This window comes from Neomonachus schauinslandi, chromosome 7, assembly GCF_002201575.2.
Source record: "Neomonachus schauinslandi chromosome 7, ASM220157v2, whole genome shotgun sequence".
In the NCBI taxonomy this organism is placed as follows: domain Eukaryota; kingdom Metazoa; phylum Chordata; class Mammalia; order Carnivora; family Phocidae; genus Neomonachus; species Neomonachus schauinslandi.
The window spans coordinates 41,128,186-41,143,168 of record NC_058409.1 but is presented as its reverse complement, the minus strand read 5'-3'; the positions used below and the strand labels follow the sequence as shown (position 1 = coordinate 41,143,168).

Genomic DNA, 14,983 nt, shown 5'->3' with positions numbered 1-14,983 from the left:
TGTGGATATTCTTAGATATTCATTGGATTTCATTCAATTAACAGCATATCCAATTGTGAAATAAAGAAGAAATTTAGAGAACCAAATTCCCAAAGACTATGTTTACAAAGCATGGGGTAATCAGAGATTGTGTAATATATTTCCGCTGTCTGGGGAACGAAACATCTTAAAACTAGTCATTTTATTTTAAAACATCTACTTTTGTCTTAGGTGCCTATTTTCCAGAATACATTATCTATAAAATTACCTTTTTATTTTTTCTTATTGTGAAGTAACTTTAAGTGGCTATCTTGTCAACAATACTGTAATAGTGTCGTGTGGTGACAGAGGGTAGCTCCACTCGTAGTGAGCACAGCATCACGCATAGACTTGTTCAATCACTAGGTTGTACACCTGAAACTAACACTGTGTGTCAACTATATTCCAATAACATTTTTTAAAGTCATAAAAATATGTAAAAATTAAAAAAGATAAAAATCTGAAAAGAAAAAGCTTTTTAGCATTGATTGAATAGTCTTCTCACAGGCTGGGGACCCCATTCCTACTGCCTTCTCTATATAACAGACAGCTTTCCCCTGATTTTTAGTAGGGGAAAACAGCCAATACACCCAAGGTACTGCTAAAAAGTGACCCAGACCCTTCCTGTCAGGCATGTCTTCAACACAGACACTGAATAGTGGTGTGTTGGAAAACTGTGACATCTCTTTCTTCTTGACCTCTTCTGATGATAGCTTTCCTTTTCATAAGATGTTAATTTTATTTTGACGGTAAAGAAACTAGTTCTAGGATTATAAAACATTCATTTCAGTCTGTGAGTGTATTTAATCTTTGTGAGAGCAGAAATCAAGGCCCCATTATATTATGATTGATATATTATAGGAAACCACATGGTTGGATAGCCATTATCAAAATTCAAAAGTAGACAGAGGGGGACAAAACCAGTTTTCAAGAAAAAAAAAATAGAAGCTTTCAGGAGGCACTTAAGTCACAGCAAGGACTAACCCTAACCCTAACCCTAACCCTAACCTTCCACACTGTTCTGATATGAACCCAGAAACACAATCTACTTGGAGGTAGTTGTCACCTAAAACCTCTCAGGGAAAATAAGAAATTGTACCAAATAGGGGTAGTGTATTAGGAAAAACAGAGAGTAGTTTTCCTTCCCCAACAGGAAGACAATAAAAAAGAGTAAAATTAAGCTAATAAACCAGGCACCAAGTTGGCTCTTCATTGGTTTTGAGTACTGAAAACAATTTCAGAATTATAAACTCATTAGCATGTTCTCTCCCATGGTATCAGGAAGAAAAAGAAGTCAGAAAAACACTTCATTACATTTGACATTTACTAATGATGATAGAAGGTTCTCTCTGAAAGAAAGGAACATTTTATAATGTCAAGTGCCACTAATGTAATTAAATGTGAGCAGTCTTAGAAGGTAACTGGCTAAAATGGTACCTCTTCTCAATTTGCTCAGAAAAATGGCTCCAAACCTTGGTTTTGCACTGTTCCTCTGCTCGGTTAATTCTGATAACTGGGGATACCTGCTGATTTTCTATAAATGTAGGCTTCTTATAATTGAAAAACACAACTGGAAATCTCTTACAGAGAAAATGAGGGATAAAAGTATGATTAAAAATGAAAACTTTCTTCCATGAAAGTTAGCTGTCCTTTTCTTCTCTTTTAAGAAAAATAAACTCATTTTAGTTGGTTTAAATATTTTGATTTCTCATTCATGTTTTTTTTTGTTGTTGTTGTTTTTTGGTTTGTTTGTTTGTTTGAGAGAGTGCCCACGTGAGTGGTGGCACTGGGGGGAGAAGAGAGGCAGAGGGAGAGGAAGAGAGACTCCTAAAGCAGACTCCTGGCTGAGTGTGGAGACCAATGTGGGGCTCAATCTTACAACCCTGAGATCATGACCTGAGTTGAAATCAAGAGTGGGGTGCTTAACCAACTGAGCCACCCAGATGCTCCATTTCTATTCATGTTTTTAAGAGGAATTTTTGGCTTTAATGATAGGTTTGATTAGCAAATACTTGAGTATATGTCAAGAAAAGAACTGTAAAACGTAAGACATTAGCATCTTGATTAAGTAGTAGCAAGGAACGTTTTCAGTTTGAATTTTGGCATTTTTGTCTTTGTTTTTGACTTAATTTTTCCCAATGAAATATTCTATATTTTTTAACTGTATATATGACATTCCCAAACTCTTCTGAAATTATGCAGAGATAACGTGCAGTTTTAAGATAGAGGGAATAGCCTTGGTATGTGAGGTCTGAGTTACATTGTAATTTGATTTTTGTTTTGGTGGTGACTTCTCTCTGTATTGGATTAAAGGGAAAATGAAAGTAAACATTAGGAAAGGAATATAACTCAAATAATATCACCACAATCAAAATACATTTATTGAACGTCTAGACAGAGAAAAATAGATTAAAGGATAGATAATCCTAGTACATGATAAAGTAGGTAATTTTATATGTGAAGAAACTAAACCAAACACATTGATGTTAACTCATTAACAAAAGTAATTTAATTAAACTAAGGGAACTAATATGTGCTAACCCAAAAAGATTGTCAACAGAAATGCAAGATGAGGATCCTGCAACATAAAACATAAAACACATGTTATTGAATTTCCAAATAGATCAAAGATATGAAATGGAATAAATGCTCAGTCATTAAGCATCCACACAAGTAGTAATCTTTTGTACTTTGCTTCCATTACTTGTAGGAATTATTTTGAATCATCAAATGAAGATTAAACTGTGCTTAATATAGTTTAATATGACTGCTGATTGATTGATTGATTCATTCATTCATTCATTTGTTCACTCATTCAATAAACATTTGGTGAATACCTATTACCAGTTAGGAACTGTGATCAGTTTAGATTAAATTTATACTCCATCTATTGGAGACATATTTTTGTATATTTTAAAATACTACACATTAAAAACATTTGATTAAGCAGAATATCATATTCTCTACATGACAAAAAATTAGGTAAAATCATGAAAATATCATTTCTAAAGAACTAGACAGCCTAGCAATTTAAAATTGTAATCGAGGCTACTTGCTCAGTGGTGAGGTTCTCTGATTCATAGCCACTGAATGGTCTAAACTGTATTCCCTCCAAAAGATACGTTGAAGTCCCAACCCCCAGAACTCATGAATGTGACCTTATTTGGAAATAGGGTCTTTGTAGGTGTAATCAAGTTAATATGAGTTCACACCGGGTTAGGGGTGGGCCTTAATCCTATGACTAGTATCCTTTGAAGAAGAGGAAACAGAGACCCAGAGCACAGAGGGAAGGTCACACGAAGGCAGAGGCAGAGGCTAGAGCGATACATCAATGAGCCAAGGAAGCCAACCACCAGAAGTGAGGAGAGAGGGATGAAATGAATTCTCTGCTAGAATGTGAGAGGGAACATGGCCCTGACAATGCCTTTATTTAGGACTTCTGGTCTCCAGAGCTGTGAGGCAATAACTCTCTGTTGTTTTAAGTCACTCAATTTGTGGTCCTTCAATACTGCAGCACCAGGAAGCTAATAGTCACTGACCCCAGTCTGGAATCTTCATCATCAGGGCAGAAACAATATAAATTTCGCAGCTACCCACACACCCACTTACTACTTTACAGAAGAGAAAATATCAAAAGTTAAAGGTAGCCTTAGGGAGAAATCTAACATAGTCTCACAGTGTAAACTCATGAAGGATGTTATGCTAAAGTGCATTACTATATTCCATGTATGTAAAATTAATTCTGTTCACAAAAAGATGAGTTGATATACCTTTGGGATTTTAAAAAGTAGATCTTTATATATTTATACACACATACATATATGGTAATTAGAAAGAAAGAACAATGTCGCTTGAAACGACAAAAGTTATATACTGCTTCATGTTGGTATTTGACCCCTAAATGATCAACATGCTATTATAGAAAGATCCCAAGTCATGATGTACACTGAGACACGACCCTCCAAAACAACAGAAACAACAGAATGGTGATAATTACACATCATTTCTTTTGTATGATGGTACTTTCCCTCAAGTCGTATTTATTTTTTCACTTTCATAAACAGGCAGACATAAAGCAGCATTGGATATAGTCATAAATACAGTAAGCAAAACAAGAAGCTTAAATATTTTATGCTCTCTTGCTGCATATTTATTTTTGGAATGAAGTAAGAACTTTTTTCCTAACAGCAGTTAATCTTCTATTAAAATCAAATTTACAAACCACTTTCTCTTTACTGATCTTGTGCAAACAGCCCCTTTGTTTCATTTACACACACTTACACAAGCATCTGTAAGTCAAGCCCACATTTTAGAAGAGAGTACTAAGAAACTGGCCTCTAAATAGTTCTTCAGTCAATTTAGATGTCCTTCCTACCAACTGTCCTTTATCCACCCTTCTTACACCAGTTTATTGATCAGATTTTCTTGTCATGATGTTTAACTTTGATATACCCAAACCTTCATTTTATAATGGCATCCATTTCTAAGTAAAACATAATAAAATAAGCCCGAGGCAGAGGATAAAACTTGACCTATTATTTCTTGGCACTGTTACCATGGCAATTCATCTTCCCTGGAAGAGAGAACAGTCACATATAGATCTTTTATAGGTGGCCTTTGACTCCACCATCAGTGAGACCCTAACATATCAACCAATTGTGTATTTCTGTTCGTGAAAGTTGAGACACTCTTCAGTAAACACTAAATGCTCTGGCGAACTCGCTTCAAGACCTAAATAAAACTCACAATCAAAGCTGTGTAAAAGGCATCTTCACTCATTTTTATTTAAGAGCTTGTTTTTTAAGAATGATTAACACAAAGGCAGAGGAAGATGCCATTTTTTGCTTTCTTTTTAATTAATCTCTTTGACATACTTCCTCCCAGTGGGATTTTGATTATGCTCAATTTTGTCAAAACCTGGGGCATAAATACTTAAATGTAGGCAAGCTCAGAGCTTTTAGTCAAGGATGGCAATTGTTTTTCTTCACAGAATGCAATTTAAAATGCTTACAATGATCAAAGGATAACAGGCTTTTGAGTGGGAATCTTATTGTTGCCCTAAAATTGGCAACTAAGACTCAAACTAGACTCCTTACCCGAGGAATGGAACTTTCACTCCCAAAAGCCACATGCCAGTAGGAGTGGGTTAGATGGGTGTCTGCATAGGCAGTGAGAGTACTGATCTGCGCTTGTGCAGGGGTGTCTAAGACCTGGAGAGAGATGGCGGGGTGGACGGGGGGGGGGGGGGGGGGGCAGTAGAGAGGTCTGATCTCCCACTGGTTAGTATGGCTAGGTTATGTGAGTTTCCCATAGACAAATAAATACCATAGCACGTAGCTGTGCTTGAGACATCTTGCCATTAATGCACTTCATGAGAGGGCCATCTCGTGGATGAGGTATGGGAGTCTAGTGGTATACTAACCGCGAAAGGAGGGAGTTGAAGGAATGCTAAAAGGGAAGAAACGTGAACAAAACTTCCATGTCATTGCACTGTGCAGCAGGACAGCCCTGCGGGGCTCCCTGAACATCCTGCATAAGGGAACCAGCATTTAGCTGTATGTCACGCAGAACGTGTGGACAGCAGGACAAGCTCAGCTGGAGAAGCCAAGAGAGAATCTAATTCATGTCCAGTTAGGTAAAGTCATCTGTCCTCTCCTTACTTCCCAGCTCTCCTTCCATCTTTGACACAGTTAGAGCAAGAACTAGAAAAAGGAGGGACAGAAAGGGTGAAAGAGTGGATCAAACCCCTCTTCCTATTATACCACCAGTCCCTAGGAATATAGCCAGATTTATAATAAGAGAAGAATATGAGTATTAAATTCGATATGGCAAGGGCATTTTAAACTAAGCTCCAGGCTCAATAATATTGAGCTTTTGTTTTTTTTTAAAAAAAAGGCTTTATTTTTGAAGATTTTATTTATTTATTTATTTTTAGAGAGAGAGAGCGCACATGCTGGGGGAGAAGCAAAGGGGGAGACGGAAAAGTAGACCCCTCACTGAGCATGGGGCTCGATCTCATGACCCTGAGATCATGACCTGAGCCGAAATCAAGAGTCCCATGCTCAACTGACTGAGCCACCCAGGTGCCCCAGGCTTTATTTTTCTTAGAGTAGTTTTAGGTTCATAGTAAAATTGATTGGAAATGTAGAGATTTCCCATATACCCTCTGCATAGCTTCATGCATAATCTCCCCCATTATCAACATCCCCCACTAGAGGGGTACATTGGTTGCAACTGATGAACCTACGCTGATACATCATCATCACTCAAAGCCCATGGTTTACATTAGGGTTCACTCTTGGTGTTGTACATTCTATGGGTTTGGACAAATGTATAGTGACATGTATTCCCCATTATAGTATGATACAGAGTAGGTTCACTGCCCTAAAAACCTCTGTGCTCTGCCTGAGCTTTTTTTAAAAAAATATTTTATTTATTTGTCAGAGAGAGAGAGAGGGAGAGAGAACATAATCAGGAGGGGGAGTGGCAGACAGAGGGAGAAACAGGCTCCTCGCTGAGCAGGAGCCCGATGTGGGGCTCGATCCCAGGACCCTGGGATCATGACCTGAGCCGAAGGCAGACGCTTAACCAACTGAACCACCCAGGCGTCCCCCCCCACCCCTTTTAAAATAAGAAACAAATGACTGGAAATGGGATCTGTTCAAGTTGTGCCTTGAAGATGGACATAGGACATTGGGCAGAGCATGACTGAAACAGAATTTAGATAGAAATAATACTGATGTGTGATATTTAGCACCAATGGAGTTGCGCTTTTCACCAGACTAACCACCAGTGAAATATAACAGTGACAACGTGAAGAGGTGAAGAGTATAGACTTGAGCAGGACTTCACACATTTCATAGTACATTCACATCTACCATTTCATTTAATTATTCTGAGGGAAGAGACCATTTTATAGATGACTGAACTGAGAAAGAAGAAGGTTAGGCAGCAGTTCTGAGTCATAACAGGGGGAAATGACAGGAGTTATACTAAAGCCAAGCTTTTCTCACACAAAATCTAGTCCTCCCTTTAAATATTGGGTTGAATATTGAATAATTTAGATTTTTTTTCAATCTGGCTCAATGTTTGATGTTATCATTTGTCTATTTAACACTTGTTCCATCTATGTGCTTTTGATCTTTGTCAAACTCCACTCATTCTTCAACCAATGGTAGCTGTACCCGGTCCCAATGCTCTACTGAAATTGTTCATGCAGTGGGTGTTACACGCAACTGATGAATTGTTGAACACTACATTAAAAACTAATGATGTACTGTATGTACTATATGCTGGCTAAATGAACATAATAATAAAAGAATAAGAAAAAAAAGAAAAACCAAGGAACTATTTCAGAAAAAAAAAAATCAGTGACATTCTGACTGCCATACCCAGGGGTTTAATTTTTGGTTCTCATCCCAGTTGTCCCATCTGAAACAATTATTACAGATGACAAGTCCTTATCTCTTTAAACCTGCTCTTCTAGGGCATGGTTCTCCAATTTCGAGTGTAAAAAGTCAAGACAGTATTAAATATGGAACAATGCACAACACTGTTATGTAGAGTGGGAAGTGGTGGCTGATAAATTATTCTAAGTATCTGAGTTTGGGGAAATAAAGATATTAAATTTTTATTTTAAATATAAATTGTGGAATTTTAATAATTATATATAACAGATAAAATTTCAAACTAATAAAGGAAAGAATGAAATTGGAAAAAATAAAAGCACTCAACCAATCCAAGAGAAAGCAGGAAATGAATAGAAAGAATCATAGGATGGTCAAGCCAAAATCATAAAATAAGATGCAAATACAGTGGTAATCGTGGTAAATATTAATGGGCCAATTTTTCCAGTAAAACGGTTCTGATGCACTAGATCAAAAATCCCGTAAGAGGGAAAAAGGTATTTACAAACATTCTGTGACTTCAGAGCTGAAATAGACCTAGAAAATTTAGTTTCTTGTTTACAAATGCGGAAATGAAAGGCCAAAGAAGCCAGTGAGATCAAGTTCCCGCAGCTTAAAAGTGCCAGATATGCAACCAGAACCCAGATCTCCTGACTTCCAATATGAGCTCTGTTAAATTATACTGTCTTCTTCTTTTCAACAAAAATATATTTAAGCTTTATAGACTAACTTCTATATGCACCTTCTTTCCTTCTGGAAATACTAGAGGCCTGCATCCCAGACTGATGACATTTTCTCCTAGAGGGTAGAGAAAGTTCTAATTAGTAATAAGAATAAAAATATGGCAACTAAAAAAGTACCCTAGGTGATTTTTTTTTCTTTTGCCTTGACCTAGGCTAATGGAAAAACAATTTCTTGCCTAGTTATATTTCTTTAAAAGTATGGAAGGGATGTAATGAAGGGTGAGGGGAACAGTAGGTAAGTGGGAGATTTTGTTTGGTAAAATGTGTGAGTTTTGATGCTGTCATTAAAAGATGAAAAATGCTGGTGACACATGAGAGAATGGCATTGACTTTAGTGTTTTGTACAAGTTCAGTTTGAGATATCAGTGTGACAATGATGGGAATGTGGTTCTCGGACACAAGAATGTGGTCAAAGTCTCCTAGGAGAGTGGAGCTATTTATAGGATGTCTTTGAAATGATGAAGAGAGGATAGCACAGGAAGATGAGAGAAGATGAAGATCAGAAGCCTGTGCAATGCCTTCAAGAGGTGAACAGCAAAGGGGAGCTTGCAAAGGCAAGCTGAAGAAGAAAACACAAAGATTTCCAATTTCCTTTTGAAAAATTCAAGAGGATGGTTACAAATTCTGTCTGCATTGCTGTGCAGCTGCAGAGGGCTGAGGCACCTGTCCTTTCAGTCTTGTGTTTTCATGCTCAAAGGAACTTCAAAAAGAAATAAAAATATCCTATCAAATGGCTATTCCTTCATTCTTCTCGACTCTCTTAACCAAGACTAAAACGAATTCTTAACTTAGCTCCAGCAATTTAGTGCCTAATTAAAATTGACGTTTGGGCTCAAAATTTATATAAGGAAAAAGTCAGGTTGTTTTAACTAATCAATATTCTGTCTGGGTGAACTTCTTGTTAAAAACTAACCAAGCAATGGAAATCTATATTCCTAACATTGTGCTGGGTACTGAGAAAAAAAGTACAGAGAAAGCATCCATGAGAGGCAATCTCTAAATGAAATAATTTGTATCTCAATTTGCCAATAAACTGGCAAAATGAAGCTCGGAAAGCAATCTGAGAACCTGGCTGTGTTTGAAGAGTTTACTGTGTGATGTGTGGCAGAGTGTGCTGGGGGAATCAAAGAAGGGGCAGACTGAAGGGAGCTGGAAAAAGCTCCAGGAAAAGTGAAGGCAGGTTCCCTAGTGATGGGTAGGTTTTGAGGGGCTGAGAGGAGGAGAAGACACAACCACAGTCAGAATGATGGGAAACACACGGAAATAAAGGAGGGAGCGAAGAGACAGACACTGAGCCTATCCTTTGTCCATTTCTCTTCCACTTCTCTCCTGTGGGGACTAAACCAATATTTATCTTTAAGTACTGCAGAAGGTTTTTCTTCCGCATCTGAAAATTCACCAGGTGCCACAAATGGACAGAATTCTCTATTCCCCTTTAAACTATAGTATCTGGGAAGAAAAAACAAAAAACAAAAACAGAACAGATTCTGGTTTCTTTGAGAGCAGGATGCACAGTCCAAAATGGAAGGGAGAAAATGTAACCTATGACCAGGTACCAGCTGGGTCGGGGTAGTTAAACCTCTCTGAATTTTCACTTTCAAGCTAAAATAAAGATAATCTGATCTACCTTCTCAAGGTTGTTGTAAGGATTAAATAAATTAACACATCTAAAGGCTTCTCACACATACTAGGTGTTCAATAAATGGGACCTCTTTTTTACTTTTCTCCCAGAAACAGCAATGTGTGGGGGAAAGAACAAGGGCTTTGGTGTTAGAACAGCTGGGGTTGCTACTCTGGTTCTGAGATACATACTGTGTGTCTTTAGAAATATCACCTAACCTCTCTGAGCATCAGTTTCATGATTTCTAATCCTAATGCTGAGTTGAACTGAAAGCTGCAAATGAGAAAAGTACTATGTGAGCTATTAAATGCCATAGCTAGCATCATTACTGACTGAGTTAAGGATAGCCAAGAATTGAAGCTAGCATGTCAAATCCCCAGAGAAGGTGCCTGTTAAGATGCGAATGGACTGCTCAGTAGAATATTATTCCTTACTTATCCCACCCTCAGGGAAGGAGCGGGAATAAAGATGTGCGTCCTTCAGAATCACCCAGAATCACCATGCCCTCTTTTTCTCTCTCCATGCCCTCATACATAGAAAGGGAACAGATTTCAAAGATGAAATACACAATTAAATCTCTATCATGACTGTTACTTGATTATGTTGATTAAGTTCTTGAGGGTCCTCTACACATTCTTATTTCTATAATTGTTTTGACCGTCATTGAGACAAAAGGCCTCGTGAATCACAACAGTGTTTCAAGGTTAAAGCACAAAGTCCCACATCTCAAACTCTTGCTCACTGTAGTAGATCAGAACCATTTAACAATAGGATTATGTCTGATGAATGAAGTCTCTAAAAGACACAGGAGACAAAAGGAAATGACAATGTAGAACCCAGGTGCTCCAGAAACAGAAGTCGCTGTAGCATCTCATTCCAGGCTCCACACAGGCAGGGAGCAAGCTCACAGCAGACTGTTGGCTATGTAAGGGACAAGGGGGACGAGAGGATAAAATAACTGTCTGTACTCGGGGGAGCCCCAGAAAGCCAGGGAAAAGAGATCTCAGGGAAAGGGTGTTTACTGTGGAAAGGCTTCCTGACCAGAAACAGCACCACTATTAATAATGGCATACATTTCTATTTTAGAAGTGGGGCCAATATATTTCTTGGTTTCTTTATGAATAACCTTCATCTTAACTAATTTTTAAAATATAATGAGATGATATGCCATCCAAATTGAATATCTAAACAGCAAAGGCAATGCTGAGTAGCTGACTGTTGTTTCACAAGTTGCTGAATCAGTGGAAAATATTAATCCCGGTGCCTGGCCTTTGGGAAGCAGGGACATTCAAACCCCAGCCTCGTACAGTACGGGCTGATTTCACACATGACCCCATGTGACGGCCATCACAATCCTTTCTGAGATTACATAGCATTAAATTTTATAAGGCACAATGGATCCGGGGTAAAATCAAGCAAGGGTAATTGCAAATACAGCTTCAAGATCAGGATCACGAGGTAGATGACAACCCCAGGCTGTTTGCCTACATTTTCAGTTATGTTGAAACCATCAAAAGATGGCTTCGATTGCTATTTAAGCAATTTTCTCTTTTCTGTTCAGTTGTGATCAGACACCAACATAGAGCTGAGGCTGACGTTCGGTTCTGCAATTGGAGGAACAGAAATCGGAGACAGAGGTCAGAGGCCAGCTACAAAGATGATGATAGGGTTAATGAGAGATGTGCCCATGGAAAAAAATTCAAGGAGGCTTTATTAAGTCTCAGGATTCTGAAGAGTGACTTCCTACAGATATGAAGATATAAAAGTCTTTCTGATAGAGCTTTCTTTCTTGCTTTCTTTCTTCTTTCTTTCTTTCTTTCTTTCTTTCTTTCTTTCTTTCTTTCTTTCTTGCTTTCTTTCTTCTTTCTTTCTTTCTTTCTTTCTTTCTTTCTTTCTTTCTTCTTTCTTTCTTTCTTTCTTTCTTTCTTTCTTTTTAAATAAATCTTCATTCAAGACAGGAGTGGATATCTGGGGTGGAAATAGGGCCTGGACATTGGCTGCAAGGACTGGGGAAGCTAGGAAGGCAGATGCCCGGTGCTGAGGACTGGCTGTGAGTAGTGGACTCTCCTCTGGGGAGGGGAGAGAGCCCATGGGCACCCAGGACCCTCTTACCATAGTAACTGTGCCCGCTGATTTTGAAAGGGATGAAATCCAACCATAGAACCCTAAGCAAACAAAATCTAAGAGAGGCCAAACGCATACTAAAACTTGATACACTCTAAGTATAGAATAACACCTACAGAATTTATTCAAACTGAATTCTACTTGGAGTTACATCCTCTACTAAGTCAGAAAAAACAAATTTCCAGAAGTCATTACAAATAAACCAACCACATTATGTCTCCAGATCAAATGAAAAAGAATGTGTATCGAATTGTGGCTCCATCGCTTACTAGAAGAGTGGTATGTTAACCACTCATACCTTTTAAATTTAAGAAGAAAGTCTAGCTAAGACTAAGGAAACCATTAATGTTCTGGGAAAGAAAACCTGTGCATAAAGCAACATTTAGTTTTTATTTTTCATAGTAAAAAGATACCAAAATCACTGCATTACAAATAGACTAAATAGACCTAAACCATTTGCCAAACAATCTGGCAGCCCATAAAAGCATTTTTCCCCACATTTAAATTTCACTGACAACACGGCTGCTGGCATGAGAAGCCTGAAAGGGCATTAGCATTCTGACGATAATTCAAATTTTTACTTTCAACGCAAAAAGTTCTTTTGGAGCTTGTGTGCCAGACAAATGTATTTTTCTTACCATGTCAACAGATTCTACTGCATGAATAGCTTGACAGCAGAGTCAGGGAGCAGATGCACTGGCATCTACTGATCCCTCTCCTACAGGAAAGACAGAAACGTGTCCAGCTGGGCACCACCCAGGCTGGAGTATGCCAGGCTTGATGATCACACTGTGCGAATAAGGTCAGGGTCTGATCCCTGTGTGTTCTTTGTTCTGCCCGACTAGATGCTCAAGCTGGCCACTTATTTCACAAATCTGAGAGAAAGGTGGATGAGCAAGGAAGTAAGGCTGGATTTGCACAGATCCATCAACCTGCACAAGAAAAAGAATGAATGATTCTTTGTACCCAAAGACTACTTAGAGTTGCTGAAGAACATGATGACTTGGGTCAGGGTTCCTTCCCTTTTGAAGCCAATAGCAATAAATTCTGATGTAGCCCGGACTGGCTTTGGGGGACAAATGGCTGGAGTTAACCGCACGTTCAGGGAAGTTTTAGGAGACCTTTCAAACTGGCTTATTTCTAAATTATAGCTGGCAATCGAACATAGGGCCACACCCTCAGAAACTCTCCTTTAGTGATTTGGTGGTGGATGCTGGGAATTGGCACTCTCTCCAAGCACCCTGGGTCATTCTGATCCTGATAGTCGGACTACTACTACAGAACCGAGAAGGGCAGGGACTCGGGCTAGGTGACTGGTGTTCACACTCAGGCTCCATCACTTACTAGCTGTGTGATCTTAGAAAAATAAGTTCACCTCTCTACACCTCAGTTTCCCCAACTGTAAAATGGGAATCATGACTGATGATGTCCAAGGTTGTCATGAAGATTAAATGAACGAACACAGGCAATTGTTAAGCCCAGGCCCTCAGACATAGGAAGCCAGCAATACATGTCAGTTATCACCCCCAGTGGCTCTTTCATTATTTTTTTAAGTTTCTTTCTTATATGCAATGTTTTACATAACAATATGTTTCATGTTTATGGTTTGGGTTTTTAAAGTTGCTATAGATAGATACAGTATTTTTATAGATATATAAAAATAGTATTTATAGATAGATATCTATCTATATATATAGTATTTTTTAAATTTTATTTTATTGTTGTTCTAGATCTAATTCTTATATGCCATTCTTTTCAAAGATGTGACTACAAACCATTGTTAATCACTCTTATTTAAATAAAATGATGAATGACCAAGAGGTAAAGATGCCCTTTAAGTTATCATTCCTTAGTAAAACAGGATTTTTTTTTTTTTCTCAAATGGAAATGAGATTACTGCTATGGGCTTGCAGTTTGCTTGAAACTGACAGGTGAAAATCTCTGAGCTTTAAAATTTCTTTCTGCCAGAAGACCTACTCGAATATGAAGTGTCTAAGGCAATTTAAAAAAGGGACAAGCAAATAAAAATGGAAAATTGCCATGGAAAGAAAAGCAAACAAATAATGACTGGAATGTTCCTTGGGCCTTTATCCAGACTGGTCTTTGTGAAGGGATGAAGCTTTTTGCCTCGATGGTAAAAAATGATTGGAACTGTGTAGATTTTGATCAAAATACAGAAACTTACTAATAAATCAGTCGCCTCATGAATTGGTGATTCCTTCATTGCTGGACATGTTTGAACATAGGCTGGTGAGCAACGTCAAGGATGATTAGAAAAGTGATGCCTTCTGTAAAGCGTTAGACTATACAACAACAAGATTCCAAGAGGAAAGCTGTAGATGATGCCCAAGCTGTAAAAACTGAGCACTGGAAGCTTAATGTTTTTGATATCGACCAAGAATCACAGGAGTTACTAAACATTTGTAAAAAGACAAGGAGCTTAGATTTTAGATATTTTTTTACTTTCTTAGCCCCTAGGTGAAAATTCCAAAGCAGAGATGTTCTAAAACCAACAGTCTATAAATAGGTATACAGTCATTATATTAGAAATCTACTTTTTCTTCTAATAACTCTTTTAGATTACTGATTTTCTGCTTTTCCTATGGTACAAGTCTCAATGATGCCATAAGGGAGATTAGCCATTTATCTGTAAATAAAGTTTGGGCATCATCTAGTTCTGCTCCACAAAAAACCTAGTCCCTCCAAAAGAAGACTTCTCTTTAGCTTTATTGATATTCACTGAAATAAATCCATCTTATCTTGGATTCTGAATTCAAGTACCTCTTACTTCCTTTCCTAATAAATAAAATATTCAAATGACACAATGTCAAACTCATCATCAAAATTTTTAAAGAGTTCATAAAAGAAAGGAGTGGTGATACTTGGCAGATTTCCAATGATTCCACCTAACAGTGATACTGCAAAACTTCTAACCATAAGACAGAAGAATCTAGTTCACGTTTGGACCCGATACCTCTCTCCAATTGCTGTAATGAAATTCACTTGTGAGAAGTTTTCCTCCTATAGGAGGAAAGTTACAAAATAAGAACTCAAAAAATACCTTATGTGAT

General features: G+C 37.9%; 1 protein-coding gene across 1 annotated transcript in view; it reads right to left on the bottom strand.

Moving 5' to 3' along the window:
- RAB3C (RAB3C, member RAS oncogene family) overlaps positions 1–14,983 on the bottom strand; it is a 270,275-nt gene that overhangs the window by 158,693 nt on the left and 96,599 nt on the right. The gene's annotated exons all lie outside the window — the stretch shown is intronic.